Here is a 25,109-nt window from a genome sequence, read left to right as displayed (position 1 = left end):
ATATTGTATGCAAAACAAAAATACATTCTCGTGAATTAATTGTCCGCATTACCAAAGTGGCTGAGCAACTTAATTACAGCCATGAAGAACTAAAAAGAGCAACAAAATCAATACAGAAGCGTGCCAAGAAATGTGTTGCAATTGGCGGGCTAATTTTTGAACATTTATTATATAAACTGTTACATACAATGCACTTTTGGTCTAGTGTACTGTTTCTAAGTAGAAATCAAATTTTTCTAACTTTTCTTTGTTTTATTCACCTATCTTATACCACTTTGTTTAGATTAAATTTTCTACCGGTTTTGTTTAAAACTTTTATGCGTTTATTACTCATTTAATAAAACTATTGTACATCAAACATAAAAAAAAGGTTTTTTTTACCCCAATTATTGGAATTCACCACAGATTTCTCAAAAACTACTGCAGATACGGTTCTGGGACCTATTTTATTATAGTTTTCAGGTCAAAAACCATAAGAAATCACTTATTAATGTTCTAAAAATTTCAGTATGACCTCATTTCACTGAGGTACCTTAAATCCGAGCAAAATCTTTCAGTAGCCTAACTTGCAAATTATGCATTTTAGAACATATGTTTATGTAAACTTTCTCCAGAACAGGTTATGAAACTCCTGGAAGAATTTTGTGATACACCTTTATAGTATTTAATAGAATATTTAACTGGTAATTTCTTTCATTAAAATACAAAACAGCAAATGGATTTCAGGATAATTATTCTGAAAGATAAGGGAATGTCAATTCCATTTCCTTCACTACCATTTTTTTTTTCAACTTAACTTCTAGCTACAACTAGCTTAGTGAGAATATGAAACTCGGCTGAAATGGTGGGGATTAATTAAATTGGGAAGAATTAGATGCATAAATTTATGAATCTTTCATTTTTTATAAATAGAAATAGGAAAGCATTGGTCATAACAATTCAGGACACATTTTAAGAAAGTCGGTTTTCTGGGTCAGAAAACTGATTTAAAAACGGCCCCAATCCAATATCGTCAATAATTTGGGATTTAAATGGATTTTTCTGGTAGTTTTCTAAGAAAATTGGCACTTTAAGAACATCATACTCAAGAAAAGGTTTCAAAAAACATAAAAACTGACAGGCAGAACTTTATTAATAAACATCCTTTGTAAAATATTTAGCCTTTTATGCAATAAGATTATGTTACATACTTATAAAGTATATACAAGTAAAATGACTCAATGTCAATGAATAAATTAACCCATATAAGATATTATTCATCCACTGGCTTATGCATACACATAGAGAGCAGTATGGGTATCATCAGCAACCACTATTCCTTCCTCATTTTATTCATGTTTATGATTAAATATACTTACTTTTCCAGATTTTGTATGCAAAATAAACACTGCAAGTCGAATTATTTATATTTTTTATTTTTCATGAAAACATTCAATATGTGACCTTATAACAGAAAAGAGATTATCTTCATGAAATACTAGGCCAAGAAATGAAAAAAATACTTACTAGTTTTGACAAAAATGATTCATTTATGAGACTGTGACAAATAAATGTGTGCAGAATGCTTAAACTTCTTAAATTAAATATTAGAAACTACTTCAAGCTAAAAATGAGACAAAGAAAGATATAAACTATACAAATATTTTTTGAGATGGTAGCATCTTCTTCTTTCAAGAGTAAAACTCTGAGTCTGAATCTTCCAGTTTTAGCATTTTTTTACTCAAAAGCTTCTTAAGAACTTAATTTTAATCTCTTAATTTTATATGTGTGCGTGCGCACACACACACACACACGTGTATAAAACAGAGAGAGAGAGAGAGAGAGAGCCAAAAACTCAGAAAACCACCTCAAAAAGGTAATTAATTCTACTTTTTCAATTCTTAACATTTTGACTTACTTAAATCAGAACCAAAAAACAACTGTCAACATTCTGCTAATTCTTTAGCAAACTAAACATATTACTCATACTTATAAAAAAATTCAACACAATTTTTTTTGTATTATTACATATATTAATATTATTATTATTATAAAATAAATCTGATAGAACTGAAGTGTTAGCTATTGAATTGTGTGGTTAAGTACAATTACAGTTAATTACCTTGAAAAAAAAATCATAATGATAATAATTAAATGCAATTAGTTTGTAACACCTGGATTATATTAAATGAAGGAATGCATCCTAGAAACTGTAAGAATAAAATACAGACATATTTATTGAACAAATTCCTGTAGATAATCGAAGTTAAATGACATTGTATTCAGTTTTCCTGATGTTTTTGGCAACCAATAATGGCTAATGACCAATCACTTGTTGCTACTTAAAAAAAACAGCAAACTAAAGTATTGGAACTACTATTTCTGATGTCCTTTGCACTCATATTTGCTTAATTATTTTACCTGGTGTACGAGTAATTCCATCAATTACACATTTTAAATAGTTTCAAATCACTTACATTTATCAAATACAATAATTTAAGTACTCCTTTAATTTATGTATTCATAAAGAATAAAATATAACTTTTTATTACAGATGTTTGTTTATTGATTTTAACAATATTTGCATTAATACAAACCATCCCATACTTTATGTACAGAAAAAAGTCATAGTACAATTCTTTTTAATGTTCATATTATTTTTCTAAAATAAACTTGTAAATTAATAAAATAAAGAGTTAAAAGGCTTCTGAATGTTACACAATATTTTTATAGTATGATAGTATCTTATCATTTTTTTGTTATGGTAAGTCTGTCCAATACAAGACAATTACATATCAGCACCACCAAGAAAATTTATGCAGCTGTTTTCACCAACTGATTGAACACAAAAACATAATTTATTGTAGTTAACATATCATCATATAATTATATCTATTTATCATAACACTCACCACTTTTATAATTTTCAACAATTATAAAATTCAATAACTGAAATAACATAGCATCAAAATAAAGTGATACAGCAATACCTACTACGATAAATCATTCATCAAGAATGTTAATGCCATTTAATAGTACATTTGAATACAAGATCGAGATAGTTATTTTATTCAAATTAAATACATACAATGATAATAAAATTACTGTGTAACTAAAAACTGATAACAACAAAGAAAATTAATGACGGCAGATAATAAAACTGGAACATTAAATAAACATTAAGAGCCAATAAAAATAAGAAATACAGATATCTAAAAAATTCTTGTAGTAAAAGTGTAACAAATGTTATCGCTCAATACATGCTAAAATAAAAATTGCTTTTAAGCTAAACTAGACAAAACAATAAAATTAAATGATTTCTTTTTAACAATAACTCAAAAATAATTCCAGCAAAAATCAATTCCCTACATGACAATTTCAAATTCTTTACTTTTGCCCAATACTTTCCATCCATTTCACCTTGATACTCTAATCCGACTCTTTCTAGTCATTCTGTAAAACCATTCATTAATCTCCTACCTTCACTTCACTTCACCTGTTCTAACTTTCCTCAATACACAGTTCTTTTTCCTTTTCTCAAACATGTTTTATAAATGTTTTCTCTCTCCAAACTTCCCAAGAACTTAATTACTTTTTAGTTGAAACATCCTTTTTTATTCACATTTCCATTCCTTCTACCCTCTTTCTTTTACTTTTTGTATCTAAGAAACCAAACTGCATAATATAACATGAAATTTTTACAATCTTTTCTCCAACCTTTATCCATTCTCCTATTATTTAAGCATCTTATAATTGGATAACAATGTACAGCACATCTGCTTAATTCAAGAGTTACATGCATATAATGATTTTTAATTAAGCACTGCTCGTTGGCCACAGCTAAATAAGTGTAACAAATATATACTAACAGTTTAAAAAATAAGAAACCTTTTTATAAATGTAGTTGCATTATGTATGATATAATACGTTTGATATCCATGTGGAAACAATTCCTTGATTAGATAAAGCTATTGCAATAAAATTTATTATTATACAACAGCCACAGAACAATTCAACTTCTTTTTTTTTTTAATGACTTGTATTTTTTATTATTAATCAATTATATGTTATTATAATATGTTGAGCTGAAATTTGCCATGTTAAAAAAAATATTAAAAAACATACTTCCAACAAAATCAACTAATAAAGTTTTTATTTTTTAATATAAATCATCAATTTAAATATAAAATATTTTTTATTTAATTTTTACAGTGATCAAATTTGATGAAAAAAGAAACATTAATTACAAGGTCTTTGTGCTAATTTATTTAATCTAAAAAATTGATTTAATTTAAAAAAAGTTTAAGAAAGTTAGTACAAATTATTTAGTAAAATGCTACTTTTAAAAATATGTTTATAAATAGTATTCATAAATACTGTAATAGAAAATATTTTCATAAAAAATGAACACAAAGTAAACAAAATTGTAGTTTCAATATATTTCATCAAGAAAATAAAAAATTTTTATCCTAAAGTAATTTTTTACAGTTTTTTGAAAGACAATTGAGGAAGCTTAAAAAAATGTAATTATGTCTATGTTAGTTGGTGGCAACAAAAACAGTCAGAATGTTCGGAAAAACCACCATAAATCAACAAACAAATCAGTTGTAAAAGAGTATGTTGTAACCTAATTTATCTATGATAAGGCTACTTTCTCATAACTATCTTGGTATATAATCACTTTTTAATTATCTCCACAATTCTTCTGTTACATTTATTTTTGATTATTTATAAATAAATATGATCTCAAAATAGGTATTTTACAAAAATTAAATAGAGGAAAAACTTTTAAAACAAATGAACTAGAAATTAATACATCTGAATTGGTTTCTCTAGTTATGATATTCTATTTTCAGAACCTATTTTGCTTTTTTGATTTCTTAACATATATTTTCTTTCCTTTATTTAGATGCTATACTTTGATCAATTTCTTTTCATTTTGTAACAATAAAATCATACAATCCGAATACCTAACTCATACCCTCATCTTCTATCAGTATTCAATTTATTCAATATGGTGCATCAAAAAATGTTGCAGACAAATACTGGAGAAAGATGAATGAAATAAGTAACAGACGTGAAAAGAATGAAAACTGGTGTTTTACTAAATATAAATGTCTAATTAATTTTGTATGACAGTTTAGAAGCATCTATATATGTAGTGTAGCTTTAATGATGCAGAGCCGGTAGGCAGCTGTATTCCTTGTTTGTGCAGTGAGTGCTATTAGCTTGTTACATCCCTGGGTCACCAGACTGTGATGTGTTATTAATTAGAATAAAAAAAGGAATAGCGAGTAGAGACAATTTGAGAAGCACTGAAGTATATATAATAATAAGTATAATAAGTAACTGACCTAATCAGATTTTGAAGAACACATTAAAAAAATTAGCACAATAAATTTTATATAAGTTTCATTTTTAGAATGAATACAAATATAATAGATTTTGACTGATGTTATTTATTTATTAATTTATTAACATACTAAGGGGAAGTTAACATTGTAAGAAGGAGAAAGCTTCTCCTTCTTGGGTAGAAATGGATGGTGACAGTGTTGGTATAAGGACCTGCTACCAAGCAGAAAACCAGATAATGATAACATTGTAACTACAGATACCCAGTTATAGTTTTTATTAGTAATATTCAAATTATTAGGAGGATACGGTTATCAAATCTATTTTTGTATTTCTTTTTAAAAAAAATTTAAGGACTAGGAATTATTAAAGATGTAACTAATTTTTTTATCGGCACCTCATGAAATGATTATCCTCAATTGAATTAATGTAACGGTAAAGAACAGAAGTGGAATGAGAAAAGTATAGTAACAGATCATATAAAGCACAACGGACCTTAATATTTCCGTTAACTTATGTTAAAGATTGAAAATTTAAGTATATTTGAGTATATTAAATAAAAATTTCTATAGAAAGAAGCTGAATTACTTTTTTCCGATGATGTTGTAATAACAAAATAAACCTAATCCAACATCATCAATATTTGTAGAGTATTATACACAATAAATAGAGCATTGAATATCTGTTTATTTATTCTGTCTACAGTAATTGCAGGCCCTATGCTCAATATATTTACAACTGCAAGAATTTATGAATATTGGAATTTATTGAAATTAAAATTCAATCTTTCTGGATTTTGTTTCATGAAAATTTATTAAATAGTTTTCAAGAAACAAATATATATTTTGTAGAAGATAGATGACAATTATTTTTTTATATAGTTACATGGAATTAAAATCAGTTAGAAAAGAAATTAAAATTTCTAGTTCTCTTCCAAATCATACAATGACTTACCGCCATCCAAAAGATAAAGGTTACATTGAATAACAGGTGAATTGGGCAAAACTTTAGTAATCATATTAAAATTATGAGTAAAAGCCCATCTTTCAGTACATTGAATTAATTTTTATAATTAACCCAGTATCAAGAAAAACAAATTAAAACATTTAAAAAAAATTTCCTTACACTCAACTACTTTTTATTACCATACATATACCTCATATTAGAGCCAGCTGTTTAACATCTGTTTCAATCATCAAAACTATTTAAACAAATACTTAAACGCTCTATCTTGGCACATTTTAGAACAAGCATAAAATAATTATTTATAATAACGATTATATAAACTATATAAAAGTTACTTGAAGATGTGTGATTTATATTGTATATGTCCTACTTTTATAAAAACAGTTACAAAAATGCACTGTTCTATTTAAGAAAAATTTAACTAGTGTAAATTTGTTACAGCAATTAACAATAAAACAATTCTTTAGACTGTAATAAAATCATCAGGTCCATGTAAATATTTATCACTTTTTATACATATTACATCTTATGTTTCATGTAAAAATCATTTAGAAAAAAGATTTCTGATGATAAGTTACCGAGATGATAGATTAGTTCAGTTTATATAAAAATTACTTCTCTCAATATAAACAATCTAAATAAATTTCTAAAAATGTTGAAATTACATTTGTTATTTACCACCCAAAATTTTATAAACTAAATGAAATCTAATGAAGATTTATTTTTAAGCTTCAAAAATTTTCAAGCCTAAAAATAATAAACATTAATCATCAGTGATAAATCTATGTTTCATACTTCTGTTTCTTTTTCCAGCTTTTTTTTTAATCAACTCTCTTTAAAGTAGGACGATAGACCGGGAATGGTTGTTATACGATGAATTTTTGTGTCACAAGGGATGATTGTTAAACAATTAATTTTTGTATCACCAAATATTGTTCCAAACCAGCTCTTTAACCAAATTTGTATCTATAAAGCTCTGTTTCCTATTGTCCATATAAGAATATAAAGTGTGGATGACAAGTTGAATGTTTGGATTTAAAAAAAGTATTTTGGTTTTGCGATGATCAACAGGCCATAATGCAAGTCAGCAATTATTCAGCTATATATTCTAACCCAGGTAATACATCTATATATAAAAGTTCATATTATTTTATTTTACTGAAATGCAAAAAAAAATTCTTCTTATAAAAAAATTCAAATTCTTGTTTTTTAATAAATTAGTGCGTAATTTTATTGCTGCTATGCATGCTGATACTGCTACTGTTTTGTAGTTATTGTTTAAAGAAAGAAATGTAGAAAAGATAAACCTCATATACTCATTAAAATATAGTCACTAAGTTTGCTGACTGGAGTTTAACTTAATAACATTAGCATAATTTTATTTAAAAATAGATGTCAATTTAAGAAATTATATTAGCTTTTATATATATATATATATATATATATATATATATATATATATATATATATATAAAATTAGATCAACCAAAGTACCTTATAAATAAAGTAGGATGACTTATCTTATTCCACTATATATGCAAGAGCACTTTTGCGACTTATTCATCTCAAATTGCATTACAAACTTTGTAAAATATAATTACATATCATGTATTTATTTATTTTATTTAAAATTTAAAAATTTTAATCTTTTTATTTTAAACTTTGATTCAGTTAAATTAAAAATTAAAACAAAATTTAAAAATATGAAAAATTAATTAAAATTAAAATCAAATAAAAATAATTTTAAGTAAAGCAATTACGCATGTTGCTTGTTTAACTGAACTTACTATACTCAACTGTTCTACTTAAAATTATTTTTATTTTTAATTTTAATTTGATTTATTCCTTGACATCATATTTTACATAAGTAAACATTTTTACAATTTAATTTTTAAATTTTGTTTTAATTTTTAAATTAACTGAATAAAAGTTTAAAATAAAATAAATAAATGCACGATATGTTATATTTTATGAAGTTTGTAATGTAATTTGAGATGAATATATAATGCAGCTGATGATGCGAGTAAATCGCTAATAAGGTAAGTCATCCTAGTTTATTTATTTCGTACTTTGGTTGATCTAATAAAATAAATATATTTGTATATAATACAGAGTACGAGTCTTAAAAGAATTGATTTTAAATATTAAAAAAAAATATATATATATATATATATAAAACTCATAAAAACGTTTTTTTATAAAAAAAAAAAGTTAAATGTCATGACCCAATTTTTATAATTTTACCTAGATGACAATCTATAGAAACAAAAAAATTTAATTTGTACACGTATAGATTGAAATGGTTTACATTAAATGCTACAGCATATACAGATGACTTGGTTATCAATCAAAATTCAGAAGATGGATTGGAGAGATCATCATATTAACTCCAGAATGTCTGCGATAAATTAAATGTAAAATAGTGGCTAGGAATACAAAAGTTAAGGATTTTATCAGAAAACATTTAATCAGATCCAAGGCTGTAATTAATGATATGGTTTTAGAGCAAGTCAAACTGTTTAACAACTTACGCCGTGAAATTACCTTTGGCGCAGAAGTAGATTTAATTTTAAAAAATAAGTAAGTTCAATGGTATCTCCAGAATAATTAAATGGACTGCATGAGGCAAAGCATCAAGTCAGACAGACCTTGTTAAAATTTTATGATAGCTGTACCTAACAGGGGTTGTAAACAGAAAGAAGGAGCAACGAATTGCAGAAATGCAGTTCATGAAAGCAGTTAAAGAATATTCCAGGATGGACAGGCTTAGAAATAAGGATATATTTGGAATAAACTACAGATTAAAAGCACTGCTGAGGTTCAAACTTGTAATCATGACAGATGGTTAAAATATTTACAGAGATGGGTAGTGGATGCCTACTAATGAAAACATGGGGACATCGACCCAAAAGAAAACATTTATCGGTAATTTCTTTTTTATAAATTTTATCAAACACTATATAGTTGTGGGAATTAAATCAAAAGAGTTTGTTAAACTGTTTAGTAGTGTTTCTGCAACAAATGAGAATTTAAAGGAATTATAAAGAAATTTCCTGTCAATACTTCCAAAACAAGTTTAACAAAGAAACTACAATCAATTAGACTCTGAAATTCTGAAATGTATAACTTCAAGACCATTACAGTCTGATAATACCTTGAAAACTAAGACAGATTGAATAAAATAAAAACCTTTAAAGATGTTTTTAATACTGTTTTCAATATGTAAACAATAGAAAATAATGCTGAATATATCGTATAATCCAGCTACTTTCACCACAGAGGAGAAGTACAGCATCTCTCTGGCTTTCACGTGCAAGATTTTGGGTTTTAATCCTTGTCAGGCTTGGCATTTTTCACTAGCTCCTGAATTCATATGTCATCATCTAATAAAGAAAAGTAAAATAATAGTTATTAGGTTATTAGGTACTAGTTGTTACTTCAGTAAATAAATTTTGATAAGTTTTGTGATAATATTAAATTTTAATCCAAAAAAAAAAGAAATTAGATATTAGGAGATTCTTAGCTGATCTTATTGCCTGCACAAATGACAATGTTATAATTATAATCAATTACAATGAAAAGTATCATACATTTTCCACATACAAGAAAATATTATAGTAGAACATCATCAACAAAAAGACATATGAAAAAGTAAATTAGGTACTTACATATTACACAATAATGCTTTGAGTATTTAAATAAATTCAGTAATTATTGCAATTATTTATTATTCAAATAATCAAAACATTATTGTTAATTAGTTGAGAATAGCGAGCGAAGTGAGCATAGGCTAAGTTTGTTAATTTATATCTATAATTACAAGCAATAATGCTTTTATTTTTACTATGTAAAATATGTTATCCCGTAACTTTGAAGTATTTTCAAACTTACGGGATCGTTAAGATTATGGTTGACAGGCTAATATGTAAGTACTGTAAATGAAATAAAACAGTTATATTGATTTCATAAAGCTTAGTACTTCGAAACAACATTCAACTAATGCACTTCAAGTATAGTTATTTAGTTATTCTGCAAGTTCAATTTTCTCCACACCTGAGAAAAATCACATTTTCGACAATAGTTTCTCTATATTTGGAATAGTTTCTTAGAAACTAAATGAATTATAATGTTCTGTATTAAATTCTTACAAAGTGAAAACAAATTTAACAAAACTTGTTCTTCCTGTAGATAACCAAAATAATGAGCTCAATCAACAAACATAACATTTTTGTAAATATATATGAAATATATATATTTTTGTAAATATATATGAAAATAATCTGAAGTTATTCCAGTTTCAAAATGTTCATCAAAAGTAAAAATCTAAAAAGTGTTTTCTTTTTAATACATTCAATGAATATTTTTTGTGGTCACTGAATTTTAGGTGCTACTCTATTTTCAGTTCACTTCTACAGAGGTTAAATTAACATAACATTATGTTACTGTTACCTGCTACAGGATTTTAATAACTTTGGGGAATTCTAAGTGCAAAAAACAATAAAACTTTTTCACTCCATCATGCTTATTCCAAAGTAGATTTACAAAAATATTACTACATATGCTGTAGACTGTGCAGCAACGCCATGGTGGCAAAATCACTACTACTGAATATGTAAATATAGAGCAGCAGCATCATAGAAAACATTCCTATCACATGCCACTTAGTAATACTGAATGAGCTAAATCATAACAATATTTAATATACATTTGATTGAACAAAAAAGATTTAAGTATTTCATAGTCTAATAAATTATATTACAAGGGCCTAAAGTTAAAAAATAATTTTAAAAATTCATTAACAAATTTATTGGATAAACATAAAATATCAATCGCATATAAAGTATACAAGATTTATTATAATCGACTGGATGAAGCAAGATCCTGTTTTAACTTAACCTTTTTGTCTATGGGTTTGTGATGCAGTTACTGTCAAATATATTTTCTGATTTTTATCAAATGTCATAGAAAGATTCCATACTATTAGGCGGAACAACAAATACTTTCATAAAATTTTCCATTTAATAATAGTACAAATAGGTATAGTAAAGGGCGAATCTTGAAACTTAGCTCTACATCAACTGAACCTGCTCCGATTGAAGTTCTATTACCTATTTAGCATGACAGACGGTTCATTACAGAACTATCTGTATATTTAAATACAAGACATTCAATAATTAAACAAAAATTTTTAGTGAAGGAAACGCTTAATGCAGGCAATTGAAACTTTTGTTAAGTGTTAGTTGGCAACTTTGTGAAGTGTTACTCAGCTTGATTAATATTTAAGAAAACATAACCTCTAAAGACTTAGATATGATGGTATGTTCAATCGAAGAATGTACTTTTGAAGAACAGCATTCTTTGACCTGATTTTTACTTTTGGAAAGTGTACAACTGTCAGAAATATTCTATTGAATCAACAAACAATATAACAATAGTTGCATGAATTGTGCGAGTTTTTACATATGGGTGGAAAAGTTTAAAGTGGCCGTCGACAAGCACCGCTCTGGGAATCTGGTAACAGTGTCGACCTCAATGTTAGATTCTCATATTGATTAATTTATCCAAGAAGACCGATGACTTACGATTAAACAAATTGTTGAAAAATGTCGGCTAAGTGTTGGCACAACTCATTCCATCACTCAAACAAACTACTTAAGACTTGTGCAAGGTGGGTTCCCAGAGAGCTTACCATTCATCACAAAGTCGAGAGATTTCACATTTGCACCGAACTCAAAAATTGTTTCAATAACGAAGGTGATGCATTTTTGGACAGGATTTTAACCTGTGATGAAACCTAGAAACATCATTTTGAGTAGGAGTCCAAGTGTCAAAACATGCAGTGGAAACACCCTGAATTGCCTGTCCGTAAGAAATTCAAAACTCAACCATTGGCTGTAACCAGCCAATGATTAACATGATCGTACCATCTTTTGGAGTGCCCATGGTCTGATTTTCTGTGATTATTTGTAGGAGCAACGCACTATCAACAGCCTATACTATTCTCAGCCATAATTGAGAACAAAGTCAAATCCACGTTGAAGAGGAAATATCTGGGATGGCAGAGAAAAGGCGTGCTTCTTCTTCAAGACAACACTCGACCTCATAATTTATAACTGATGCTGGAAACTATTGCAAAATGGGTTGGGAGCTCCTAATCTCATCCTCCTTACAGTCCTGACCTTGGCCCTTCAGATTTTTATCTGTTTGGTCCAATGAAAGAAGTTCATCATGGCATGGCATCAAGTTCGACGACAACGAAGAGGTAAAGAAAAAGTACAAAACTGGCTTTAAGATCAAGTTAAAGAATTCTTCGCTGAAGGGATAAGACTCGTGAAAAGATGGGAGAATTACAAAGAAGTTGGTGGGTATTATGTCAAAAAGTAGAAAAAAAACTGCATTTATTTAATAAACCATTTTTTCTATCTGTTTAATTCTTGAATGAGCCTCATACTATGCCAAATTGGCATAACTAATATTTATTATTATTAATATTATCATAATTATTATTTCATTCAGGTTAATATTAATTTCTAGTATTAATATTAAATAATATTATTATTATTTACTTAATATTAAGTAATATAATTAATTCATTTTTAGTGGATAATGTACAGATAGATACCTTATGAAAAAAATCTTCTTGTGTTTCAATTAATACAGGATGGACCATATTTAAATTTTGAATACCGTGAGTAACAACAGTCATGCATGTTTTTCATATAGCTTAAGAGGAAGTGTAAGGATGGGAGTTACTGATGCATGTTTCTTTCATTGTAGCAGGGAATCAACGTGATGAGGACTGCCATTGAAATTTTGTACGTCATGGAGGTATTCTTCAGCAGTGGAAGCTCCATCATCACAGCACAACTGTGTTTCAAGCATTTTAAGAAATGGGGAGCACCATCCTGAAATGTCATACTGCGTGCCGTTCACAACTTTCATGAGATTGCAAACACGAACAAAAAATTGTCCCCTGGGAGATCTTGATCGTAAAGTAGTGCAATAAACATTGAACATGTGTCCGATGCCATTGACCAAAGTCCAACGAAGGCAACTCGGCAATTGTGTTATCAAGTGGATATTCCATGTACCAGTGTAAGGCAAATCCTTAAAAAGGGCTTACAACTGTATCCATAGAAGGTTCAAGTGGTGCATAAATTGTTCGAAAAAGACAAGGTTCAACGAACTACATTCTATGATTGGTGATTCTAAGTTGATGTCTTTGTGCAACACCTTATCACGTCTATGAAGCTCATTTCCACCTCAGTGGTTATGTCAATAAACAAAACTATCAATTCTGGACTAGAAAAAATCCGCAACTGCTGCATGAAACACCATTGCACAGTGCCAAGGTTACTGTGTAGTGTGCAGCGAGTCATGCCTGTGTGATAGGTCCCTACTATTTTCCTATTTGTGTAAGAACAAACATAATGACACCATCACAGTCACTGCTAATCAGTGCAACACAATGTTATGAACATTTTCATTCTCGAAATGAGACGGCTTGGCCTAAGGGACATATGGATGCAGCAGGATGGTGCCACCAGTCATCAGTAGTGTCAATGACAACCCTTCAACACTTTCCAGAACAACTCATCTCCAGATTCGGTGATATCCAGATCCCCCAATATAACTCTGCTGGACTACTACCTGTGGGATTATCTAAAAGGGGTGTACACCAAAAAGTCCACTACCATCAATGAACTGAAGGACAGAATCCGAAGGGAGATAGCAGCCATCCCTGCTGAAATCCAGTGCCAAATTATGCTGAACATGATTGTCAAGGGATATAATCTTTAAACACTCCACACAGTGCAAAATTCCTATCCTGTGGCAATGTGTTCCATATGGTAATAAATGTTGTGTTCAACATGTTCCACAAATGCATTTTAAATGTCCCATCAATATTGCCCACCCTGTTTAATGCTGATCCCATGATGAATTAAATGAAGTTATATAAATTGTTTTATAGATCTTTAGAAAAATAGAAGCTACTACACATATAATACACAAACATTAAAAAATTAAAAATAAACACATTTTAGAAACTAAAGCGATTGAATGTCGTCAACCAAATCACTAAATTCTGAATTTTCTGTGTTGTTATTTTCACTACCATTATCATCTTCCAAAGAAATTTGAAAAGTTCTGTAATGTCACAATTATGTGCTCCTGTCTAATGTATTCATCTTCATTTTTTTGTACTTTTTCACAATAAGGTTTCTAATGCGATGCGTCCAATATCCAATGAACATTGGATTACTATCTACATTAAGTCAAAAGTAACACTGTGGCTTCCAACGTATCCTTTTACTTCAGACCAAACCATATTGAAATATGGTTTAAGTCTGGTGGTACAGGATAGTTGTAAACTTCATGTCCGTTTTTCTTGGCAACTTCATGAAAGATAAACACTTTGTAAATTTTTGTTCTTTTCTATTATCTCATGTAGTTGAGTTTCCAGCATATTAGATGAGAATGGAATTCAATAATTACATAACCAGTCCTGCAATTCTTGTTTTCTTGTATTGGATGTGGGTAATTTTTCTTGCTATGTTCTGTGATAAGTTGTATTTTTTACAATTCTTATGGAATTTTCAAAAAGATTTTTCATTAATTTTTCTTCAGCCCATTTTAAGTAATTATTTGCATTCATAGACACATGGTAGTCGCCAGTTGTAGCATTTCCTTTTCACGTCAATAATGTGTCCAGAATAAATACCATTTCATCCTTAGCATATATAATAATCAATCTATTGCCTTTAAAAATTGGAATTATAAATCTTCTCCCAGAAACATTCCTCCATGACTTCAATGAGGTATGACTTGACAAATACACATTTCATCAAGGTAAATGATTGGTCTGTTTTCAGTTCTGAACTTTTTGATTGCATTTACATACTGTATTCGTTTAATCCTAATGTCATGATATTCAATAACAAGTTTCCTATTGTTTCTAGTTTTTTTTTCATTTGAAACCCAACTGGTGTAGTATTCTTCCTTTACTTCCTGAGAACCATATTGAATCTTTCAGATGTACCAGCAATTTTGGAATGGTGGAAGCAACTGTTTTTCTTCGAGATGAAATTCATTTATGGTCCTTCTCACTACACACATGTTGAAATCATATAGGCCTGTTATCAGTTTATCAAGGATTTTATATTTTCTTGGTGTACTGAAAGAAGTAGAAGCCTCTGATGGATTTTCTTTTCTAACTTAACTTCTTTTTCTCTTTCCTTACTCTTTGAACTTGTGATCATGATATTTTACATGATGCTACTGTTCCTTGTTCCCATTTTTAATTGGAATAATATGCTTGTCATCATTTCCCGACTTTCCAAATTTACTTCTTGTTTCATGAATTTGTACAGATTACTGATTAACTCCTGAGCTTGCAGACTTAATTTTTTATGAGTCATATTGGATTTAAGTTCATTCATTTGCAAGCAATTACAGATCAAATAAAAATTCTGTCTATACTATATACACACTACTATAAATCAAGAAAAGCAAAATGCACTATTGGCAAAACACACTCAACAGATGAACAAAAGTGACTGAACATTATTATTATTATTATTACGCAAAGCATTGAACTTTAATGTATTCTACAAGTAGAATAAATATAATACTTGTTTTTATTTTGTACAATGATGCTTCCTATCAATGTATATCTTAAATGTTAGTCAGATAATTAGAATTCCATTTATTACAATAAATCATACAAGATTATTTCATTTAAAGTGTTGACTTTACATTTATCAATTTTGTCAACATATGCATCAGTTGTAATTTTTAATCGCTGGGCCATAAATTCATAATTTAGATTTAGAAATATTTACAACATTTTCAAACAGTTAAAAATGAAATAATTAAAGAAAATTTTATTTTAATTGTAATTAATATTGTAAAATAAATTACAGAATAAATTATAAAGTAAAGTATAATAAAGTAAAAGCATAATTAGATTATATTTAATGTCAATTAAATTATGATCTACAATAGTCTGTTTTTACTTTATTTTAATTTTTACAATTTTGTTGTAGTGCTTAATTTAAGTCTGTAAAAAATAAGAGACGTTTCAGAAACAAGAGTATAAATTAATATATTAAATAAAACCAAACACTGAAAAAAAATTCTAAAAACATATTAAATACTTTAAATTCTGAGAATAGAATAGAAATAAAAATATCTGAAAGAAATATAAGTTTGATGATGTAAAATAAAATGTCAAGAAGAAGTAAAAAGAAGTTTACAAAGAGAAATAGGAAAAAAACAATTACATTACATCAACAAATAACACTAAAAATACCTTAAGCACTTAATATATTTAAGTATTAAACACTTTAGCTAATGTGTTTTTAAATAATTGTTGGAAGATGTTCAAAACAGACAATGAAAAGAAAAAAATAAGATACATTAAAAATAGAAATATATGTGTTATTGGTAAGAAATAAAAATACAAACATATATAAATAAATTTTAGAATTACTAAAAAAAAAATATATATATATAATTAAAAAAGGTGTGTTAAAAATGAGAATTTTAGTTTTCATCAAAAAGAATACGTAAATTCTTTTTGTTATTTTATTTTATATTTTTTTTCTTCTATATTCGTATGACATCCTTCTAAGTAACCCCAGGACACATTTTTTCTAATTCTCAAAACATCTGTGGAAAACATTTTTTATATAGCCTTAAATTCACTTGCATCGTCAATGAAGTTTAATATTTCAACAAAACGAATTATGAGAACAAAAAAAATCTGCTGCAGACACCAAATAACTTCCTTGTACGCCTATTAAATTACATTGCACATTTTAAAAAAATTAAAAGTACGTAAAATTTTATTTCATCAATAACTTCAGATATTTTTCTTCTTTTTTTATTGTTATTGAATTATGATTTATTGTAAAATTTTTTTTTACAATCAGCAGTTAATAATTATTAATAAATCAATATATTTAAATTAATAAAAGAAAGTTACATAAAGGAGATGAAGTCTGATTTGAACCGATGTGCTTTCCCTTTGTAATATCGAAATATTTCATTATTTAAAATTTTATTTGGCTGTAACTTTGGAACCAGATAATAAGTCCCGCTGACGATTTATCGTTGAAAAGTTCTCAGTGAGAGCTTATTACTGCGGTTAGGAAAAAGTCCAAAATCCGGTTTTTTTCTTAAATTTTGGGCTTTTTGGTTCAGTCGATTGCAATTAAAAAGGGGAGGTGCACAACTACATGTTACAACAGTACTAAATCCAAAATTTCAACATCCCACGGCTAATCGTGTTGAGTTATGTGAGATAGATACGTACGTACGATTAGACATTTACTTTTAGTTTCGGCGTACAGACGTCACGCCGAAACTAGTTAAAATGGATTCAGGGATGGTCAAAATCTATTACTTCCGTTGAAATTTGAAAACCGAAATTTTTCGCGATCACGGTACTCCCTTTACTCGTACGATTTAGTAATAAACATTCTATATCTGGCTGCTATGGAAACTAGTCAAGAGCAAAGTTCAAACAATATCATCTTCTGACACTGAAAAGGAAAATGATGTATTTGACTACATTTTTAATAAGTCCAGAACTTAAATAAATTACGAACATTTTTACGGTACTACATATTTCACAATTTTACTATAAACATTTCTTGCGTACTCAAGAATAGCAAGTTATGGCTAAATATAATAGAATAGTACATAGGAGGTTATTAAAATTTTTAGTAGCTTCTTCTGATAATAAAAGAAGAGTATTTAACTTAAGTGATACAGCGCAATATTTATTATACAACCTATCCTAGTTTGTTTTATAATAAGACTAGCAGACCCGGCAATGCTTTGCTATTGCTAGATTTATTTATATATAAAGATAAATGAACACAATTGAAAGTTTGATAAAACATTAAAAAAATGAACATTGCTGAACTTCACAAAATTTAACCTTTCACCTTATAAGCCAATCTAAGTAAATCCAATTGTCGAAACAGCACTAACTATCAGATTTAATTATAACTATCCCTAATCACAGTAGTCTGTTCAAAATACCCCTAACTTTCTTTCTACTGGTCAAATCGAAGATTTCAATTGCTTTACACCTTCTCCGGACAACGCGGACCATTTTGCAAACACCCGGACGTAAATCGGTTCAGTAGTATTTTATTTTATAGCGGACACACATACAAACATTGCCTTTTATATTTGTAGAAAAATAAGTCTGTTAGTATATTTGTTTGTTTCGTAAATATCTCGACACCGGCGCCTCCTAGCGGCTATAGTTTTTGCAAATTTTTTCTTTTCAAGTAACTAATATATATTCTGAATATGAGCTAAATCGGTCCATAAATACAATTTTTCTAAATATCTCAACGTCAGCGCCACCTAGCGGTCCATTTTTCTCAAAAATATTTTTCACGTAACCAATATATATATTTTGAATATGAACCAAATCTGACCATAAACAGAATTTTTCGAAATATCTCGACCCTAGCGTGTCAATTTTTTGCAAAAATATTTCTTTTCACGTAACTAATATATAATCTGAAAATGAGACAAATCGAACCATAAATGCAATTTTCCGAAATATCTCAACCCCAGCGCCACCTAGCACGTCCAAACTAATTCAGAAACTTTCGCGGCCGTGCGCAAAATTCACCAAAAGTTTCATCGCAATCGTATGAATGGTATTGGAACAACGCATACGGGACAAACAAACATTCATTTTTACTTCCTTGTACGAAGTATTGTAATTGCGAAAAATTTCGGTTTTCAGATTTCAACGGGAATATCAATTTTGACCATCCCTGAATCCATTTTCTTTTTAACCTTCGGGTCTACCGTTAGGTACTGTTCCAGAGGATGGGATATGAATGATTTGTAGGGTGTATGAAAATGCCATGCCTGACCGGGATTCGAACCCAGGACTTCCGGATGAAAGGCCGAGACGCTATCTACCACTCGCGCTACGCAGGCCGGCTCCCTGAATCCATTTTTTGGCGTAAAGTCTGTACGAACGTATGTATCTCGCATAACTAAAAAACCATTAGATGTAGGATGTTGACATTTTGGATTTAGGACTGTTGTAACATCTAGTTGTGCACATCCCCTTTTGAATGCAATAGACTGGATGAAAAGTGTCCCCAAAAAGCCTTATCTGCAGTAATAAGCCCTCATTGAGAGATTTTCAGCACTATATCATAAGTGGTACTTATTTTCATTGGTTCCAGAGTTACAGCCAAATAAAATTTTAATTAATGAATTATCTAGACCTTACAACGGAAAGGGACATCAGTTCAAATCAGACTTCATCTCTTTTTTTTGTTAATTTAAATATATTGATTTTATAATAATTATTAACCTCTGATTGTAACAAAAATTTTACAATAAATAATAATTCAATAACAGTAAAAAAATATCATTAGTTATGATTGAATAAAATTTTATGTACTTTTCATTAAAAAAAAACAAAAAAAACTTATATATGTAATTCAATAGGCATACAAGGAAGTCATGTGGTGTCCACATCAGATTTTTATATATAAAGATAATTACTTAAAAGTGAATTAGTTGATTATTGTTTTTATTAGTTGGGTGTGATTGACTACTTGTTTTAAACAGATATAATTCACATTTTATAACTGTATCTATCATACTAAAATTAGAGAAAATGCTCTTTCAAAATATTTAACTTTAAAATGTGACCAATATAATTAATTTCTTCAAACTATGTGATTTGATTTGTTAAAATCTTTACCATAATTTACTTTTTTTTATTATTCTTGTTATCGGTGTAAAAAATAAGTTGCGATAAAAGATTATTAATAAGTTAAATGAAAAATTGAATGTATATTTAAATTAACTGTTATCAATTTTTTTTTATTGCTAGAACAGCAAACTATTTTCCAAATAAATGTATCCAATCATTATAGGCACACATAAGGTAGATTTATTTCACTGGTAATTACAAATATTTATATTTATTAAGAGTATGAATTTAAAACTTTTAAACACAAAGCCAATAACTTTTGAAGATTAAAAAAAAGAAGGTATTAAAATATTAAGACCATGAGTAAAATCAGTCATACTTCCAAGCAATTTTATAAGTTGTATCTTGTTAATTAAATATTAATTGAATTAGTGAGCAACTAATGTAAATATAATGTTCTCTATCAATAAAAAAAAAAACAAAATAAATAAAATATATCCTTGTGATTTTATAAATATCTTTATACCTAATCTTGATTACTCATTATATTTATTTAAAGTGTGGTAAGTCAGGTCATATATGACTGTCAGATTATAATACCTACACTTAACTTGTAAATTTATTTCAAATAAGAACATGAAGAACAGCTTAAGCAGGAAAGTCAAAAAGAAACATTACTAACAGAAAAAAATTAAATGGTTTAGAAATACAAAAACCTGACAGTATATCAACATTTATTTAAATGGTTTAATGCTATCTGTTACTTTCCGTTTTATATCTTTAAAATCAACGCATTTACAAACTTTTGGCGCAAGATATTCAGTTATCCGTTTTATATATTCCAATATTTGTCTTTCTAATGTTTTTACCCTCTACACATTCTTCAATAAACTAACCATACGGCTGGCTTGTTTGTTTCTTTAAAAGATTTTGCTACAAATTTCTTTTTTTTCCTACTCATCATATGACTTTTACATTTCAAACCTTATCAATCTCCTAATAGTTGTGTCTATTCTCTCTTTCTTTTCCTTTCCACTTACAACTTCTGAATCTTGTATCCAACATGTGACAAAATGTAATGAGAATTTTAATTTTTATAAAAACGAATTTCATTATTCTTCTACATTGAAAATGATCTCTTCAAAAAAATTCAACATGGTTATGTAATATTCCAATACTCAAAACATTTGTGGAAAAATTTTTTGGTGTATCCCTAAGTTTATTTAGCAATTTTTTTCTTTAGTTCATCTACCACCATCACGAATCATTGTCTTTTTAATGTTGTCTTAATCAAAAGAAACTTAGAAAAGTCACAATGTGCCATTTCTGGAGAATAAAGAGGTTGTGGCATCAGTATAGTGTTATTTCTGATTAAATAATCACAAATTATAGTAAGTCTAAGTTGGAGCATTATCTACGCGCAAAATCCAAGAATTGTTTGCCAACATTTATGTATTTTTTTAAAAAGTGCAGTAATGTACTCCCCTTTAGCTATGCTTTTCTCAGTCATTTATATTAGAAGGCAAAAGAATATCAAAAGGGGTTGTGCTACATATTCTTTAAAAATGGTTAGTATCTCTGTATAACACAGTTAGTATTAACATTTAATATTTATTTTAATTATTTTATTCCATTATTTCAACTTTCTTCTTTTGAGTATTAGATAAACTACAAGTATTTTTCTTTTGTTTTTTAAATGGAGAATACGATATTATGTATATTATAAAAGATGAGTGAGATTACAATGTGAAGGATGAAGATTACTTAGAAAAAGATGTGGACATTGTTGATGCCAATAATGTCTATGTCCCTGAACCTCCGGCACTAGAAGATCCGAAAAAAGAACTCATAAAATAAGAAAAACAGAAATTATTGCATTGCCATACAAGAAGAAAATATGAATGACACTAATGGAAGGAAACAAAATAAACCAGAAGAGAACCGAACAGTTTAATAACTTTTATTCAAGAATTCAAAGCTGAAATTAAACAAAAAATGGGTTTATCTGAAAGAATCTGCATCACCCCTTTCAATAGGAAAGATACCAGTTAAAATATTGTTCACATTCAATCTGAATCAAGTGGGGAAGCCCGGAGCAGTAAAGAACCAGCAGAATGTTTTAAACATTTTTTCATGAATGATATAATGAATTTAATCCTGCAACACACAAACAATAAAATATACTGACAAACTACAAAATAAATTTATTAGATGTTTCGATGAATGAGCTATGAGCTAAATGCTGTATTTGATTTAATTCTAGCAACAGCAACAAAAAATATTAATCTGACTGGAAAACTTCTTTTTGATGAAAAGTATTTAGTTGAGACTGAATTCGACTCTAAATACTTTTCATCTAAAGGAAGATTCATCAGGATAATGTCAAAGAAAATATTTAATTTGCTACTCAACTATCTAAGATTTCACAATAGATTCATGATGAATGAAAGCATTCCTATCTCAGAAATGTGTTGAAAATTACTTGAAAAATTTAAAACCTGAATTTCCTTTAAAATTTATTAAATCAAAAGTCTCCAAAAAAAATCTAACCATAGGAAAATCAACTCTTGATTTTTTTGTTATAAAGAAATGAATTCTCATATTCTACGAGAAGGTATACTAATATGTAATGTTTAAAATTCCAAAAACACATTTGTGGGGAGCATCAAGGGAATTATCTTGTTTTAAATAATTGTAATATTTAAAATAAAAAAACAACAGAATATTACAATGTTAATAACAAATGTAAACAATGAGATAATAAATATGGTGAAACAAGAACAATATAAAATAAATATTTCAATACTGCTAAATTTTGCTAAATGGGTATGCAAGTAAATTTTACAAATGGTTTCCAAATTATTTTTATATTGTACTGTAATCAATATAAAAATAAATAAAATAAAATAAAATCCTAAAAAATACTTGAAGTTAACTTCGGTCACAGTTTTACATATCCAAAGACAAAAAAATACATTACAGCATAATTCTAAAATAATATTACAATAAATTATGTATACTGTCTAACTGAACAAAACCTGTTAGGGGATGATAATTAAATCTTACTAATTCATAAAGTATAGTACTATTTGCACACCTTAACGATATTCTACATTATTATACATATTTTGAAACGCCTACAATTTGATAATAGAAAAGCTCTACATTAGGATACTTAAAAACTATTAAACCCTAATTACATAAATATATCATTCTTATTTTACTGAAACTAATCTTTTTAACATTTATACTATTCCTCTGTACTGTTAAATTATATTTAAATATCATCAATCATAAAAATGATAAGATTGAAATAATGGAATTATTTCAATCATGACTGAGAATGCAGATCCCACTAAAATACTTTCATGAAAAATTAAGGTATAATATTTTGTACTAGGTGGTTTATTTAATAAAATTTAAATATATAATTAATTATTTTAAATCTGTATATAACTTATTTTTAATATTACTGATTATAATACATATGTACAACTCAGCTTATTCTGCTATATTTTATATTCTTTTCTCATGTTCTTCTGTGTCTTTAACAATTACTGTTTGATGTATTAATCTTTTGTTGCATATTTTAAAAATTATTACGTGTTACATTTATTATTTTTTAAATTTAAATCTATTCTTATAAATTGTTATCTATGCGAGGTTTGTTACCTTTAGTTATACTTGAAAATAATATAGTAGACCATTAGTTGATATGTACATTTATTCATATATAAAGTAAATATGTTAAGGTGCAGAACCAAAATATCGAATGAAGAATAGTATCAAACCAGTCAATGGGCTGACAACTAAAAAAGTAATACAGAATTATAATGTAATAACTTATGTATGTTTCATAATATATAAAGTTCAGTTATTTTTGTGATACTGATTACTGAAGATAATATAACATATAGAAAAGTAGTTCTTGTATTTACGTACTTGTAATGTAATAACTTAATGTACGACTAACTGCTATAAATAATTATTTCTCTGAATTAAGTATGATTAATGATTTTTATCATTATCAATGAGATTTGAAAATAACTAACCACCTCAATTAAAAGTGCTTAGGAACTGTATTTACTCTCATTTTTAACGACTTGTTAATTAGTAAAATACCAATATACATTACAGTAATTAGTATAATTACCAGTACTAAAATATCATATGGCTTGCTGTAAATAAGTAAACAATGTGTTGATGTGGTTAGAGGTCCAATTGACAACATAATAGATTGAAAGCTTTTATAAATGAAAAACTGAACCCAAATATAGTGATCCGTCTACAGTAGCATTATGTTTAATGATATTAAGAAATAAATTTCATCAAACAATGTTCATGGACAGTCTTAACAGAAACATTTATATAATAGGGCTGCAAACAATGAGTATTATGGATATTAATAATTAATCATGAACAATCCCTGTTTAAAGTAAAAAACAGAAGCTATAAATAAAGGTAAGGATAAGTTATTATAAAGATAAACGATGTAATTAAAATGTAAATAATGCTTAGAAATTTCAAAGAATAATAACTTTAACTTTTTTTTTATACAAAAAACCTAGTAATGATTATGAAGACAATGGATAAACATAATAATTTTTAAAACATCTAAAAATGTAGGAATTTAACCAGAAATTTACCTTTCTGTCCAAATTATACTTTGTTCATTAACACTTTTGTCCTCGACATTAATATACATAGTTAAAAAGAAATGGCATTGAAAACTAACCTACAAATAAACACACGAATCTTCAAGTAATAATGCGGCTCACTAAACTTTTAAAAATCATAAATAAATCCCGTTTACTCAACACTAATTTTTACTTCAATAGTGTATATCAATTTAAAGAAAAATATAAACTTCAAATGAAATATGAAGTGCGTAAAAATCCACTATCAACTATCACTTGTTGAAGACTAGAAATTGCAGCAAATAAAAAATTAAAATAATATCAATCAGTCATTCACAGCACAATATTTTAGCCAAAACCTATAATTAAAATCATGAAACAATAAATAAAGACTTATTTCTAAGAATTCAATCCGACTAAAACTATTTACGAATATTTACAACTTTTGATTTAACCACAGCCTCCTC

General features: G+C 27.7%; 1 protein-coding gene across 1 annotated transcript in view; it reads right to left on the bottom strand.

Annotated features, from left to right (window-relative positions):
* Positions 1–25,109, bottom strand: part of rdx (BTB/POZ and MATH domain-containing protein rdx) — a 524,123-nt gene extending 499,014 nt beyond the window's left edge. Inside the window, exon 1 of the mRNA XM_075374842.1 lies at positions 24,652–25,109. The gene's annotated coding sequence lies outside the window, so the exon portion shown is untranslated. The remainder of the gene's footprint in view (positions 1–24,651) is intronic.

Source organism: Lycorma delicatula, chromosome 9 (assembly GCF_047948215.1).
Source record: "Lycorma delicatula isolate Av1 chromosome 9, ASM4794821v1, whole genome shotgun sequence".
In the NCBI taxonomy this organism is placed as follows: domain Eukaryota; kingdom Metazoa; phylum Arthropoda; class Insecta; order Hemiptera; family Fulgoridae; genus Lycorma; species Lycorma delicatula.
The sequence above is the reverse complement of the archived record's forward strand: the minus strand, read 5'-3'. Positions and strand labels throughout refer to the sequence as shown.